At 39.8% G+C, this 2,236-nt stretch overlaps 1 pseudogene; it reads right to left on the bottom strand.

The window, feature by feature from the left end:
* Nucleotides 1-781: 781 nt before the first annotated feature.
* LOC113284811 lies at nt 782-881 on the bottom strand (annotated as a pseudogene).
* Between the last annotated feature and the right edge of the window lie 1,355 nt (nt 882-2,236).

The following is a 2,236-nucleotide window of genomic DNA, read 5'->3' as shown; positions in this document are numbered from 1 at the left end:
CCTTGTAATACCGGTGAGGCCTTAGGTATCAAAGCTCCACCGAGCTTCCCTTGCCTCTATTCAACTTATGTTAACTCGGATTGATTCCAGAGGGGTTTGCTTAAATTTTAACGAATTCCCTTTTGAAGGATTAGAAGCTGGTCTAGAAACAATCTAAGTGGAGCCATCGTGCTTTTTGTTTGCTAGAAATCAATAGGTTTGATTTGGTTGAGTCGGCCTTGATCTGTGTTTTCTTACCCTTCCAATTTAGAAAATTCTATTATATGGCTGAACGTAAAAGAGACGCACTAGGTAGATTTGTTAAAGAGAAACCTAGTAGTTCGAAGCGTCTCGATTACCTTAATCTAGAGAGTCCGACTTTTGAAGAGTCTGTTTTTGAACGTCCATTGACTGAGGAGAGAATCCCTGTTGCTCCGATAGCGCCAGAAATGGCAACTTTGAAAGCTTTGTTGAATCCAACTAGGACTACTCGTCCCTCATGCTGAGACGGAAGCAACTTATGAACTTAAACCTGGGACCTTACAGCTGCTCCCAATCTTTTTAGGGAAAGAAAATGAAAACCCCTATTTCCATGTTAGGGACTTTGAGGAAATTCGTAGTACCCTCAGGATTAGAAACTTAGATGATGATGCTTTGAAACTTAGGTTATTCCCCTTTTCCCTGAAAGATAAAGATAAATCGTGGCTATATAGTTTGGCTTCCGGGTCAATCGAAACGTATGAACAACTTACATCTTCCTTTTTGAACAAGTTTTTCCCTAGGCACAAAACATCGTCTATTAGGACGCAAATCTGTACGTTTTCTCAACAGGAGGGAGAAACTTTGTATAGGTATTTGGAAAGGTTCAATGATTTATTATCCCAATATCCTCATCATGGTTTAGAGAAGGTTAGGTTAGTTCAGATCCTTTATGAGGGTTTAGATTCACACCACAACCACAGTAGAATCTATGTGTACTGGTGGATTTGAGAACCAAACAGTTGATAACGCGATGACATATCTTCATGAAGTCGCTGAAAAAACCCAACAATGGGAAAGTAGTAGGGGACCCCAGAAAATAAATCTTCTTAGCAGAGGAAACGTTAATAGGGTAGAAGGAGGCTATGAATAAGATGTCAAAATTGCTGCTATAGCGAAAAGGTTAGAAGCTTTAGAAGTGGGTAACACTAGTGGTAGATTGGAGCCTCTTTGGGAAGGCCAGAATAATGAAGAGCAAGCCAATGCTCTATATAATAACACTAGGTTTGATAATCGTCAGAAGTTTGACCCATATTCAGAAACCTATAATCCTGGTTGGAGGAAACATCCGAACTTTTCATGGTCTAAGGGTCAGAGTCAGGGTCAGTCTAATAATTCTAATGCTCCCCAAGGTTTTGGCTACACTAGGAATACATCAGGCCCAGAAAATAAGACGACTAGCTTAGAGGAATCTATTAAGATGTTAGCAAAAACTCAGGAAATGTTAGCACATATCCATGTTAGTTTTCAACAGGAAACCAAGCAGAATTTTCAAACTAATGCTCAGAGCCTTGCTAAGTTAGAACTTCAAGTCGGCCAAATAGCTAAGACCTTAAATGAGAGAGATAATGATAGGTTCCCTAGTCAGACTAATCCCAATCCTAGAGGAGTTCATGAAGTAGGCACAAAACCATCGAATCAATTGAATGCTATTAGAACCCTTAGGAGTGGTAGAATAGTAGACAATCAGGTAACCATGCCCGATAGTGAACATATACTGTAGTTCACCCCTCAAGACCACTAGCTAAGGAAACTGATAAAATTTCTGATGATGCCAACTCAGTCCCTGAGAGGTCTGATTCTGTGCCTAGAGGCCCATTTCCTCAGCTATTAGTACCAACAAAGAAGGAATCGAACTTTAATGACATATTGGAAGTTTTTAAGCAAGTTACCATAAACCTTCCTTTATTAGATGCAATTAGGCAAATTCCTGCTTATGCCAAGTTCCTTAAGGATATGTGTACGCGAAAGCGAAAACTTAGCATCCATAAGAAAGCCTTTTTAGCTAGTCACGTAAGTTCAATTATTCAAAACACTACAACTCCAAAGTAAAAAGACCCAGGTTCCCCTACCATTGCTTGTATAATAGGTAAACACCGGGTAGAAAAAGCTTTACTTGACTTAGGAGCTAGTGTGAACCTACTTCCGTACCATGTGTACTTACAACTAGGACTTGGTGAAATGAAACCTACTCAGATAACACTGCAGTTAGCGGATA

This window comes from Papaver somniferum, chromosome 5 (genome assembly GCF_003573695.1).
Source record: "Papaver somniferum cultivar HN1 chromosome 5, ASM357369v1, whole genome shotgun sequence".
NCBI classification, from domain to species: Eukaryota; Viridiplantae; Streptophyta; class Magnoliopsida; order Ranunculales; family Papaveraceae; genus Papaver; species Papaver somniferum.
This window is presented reverse-complemented; position numbering and strand designations above follow the sequence as displayed.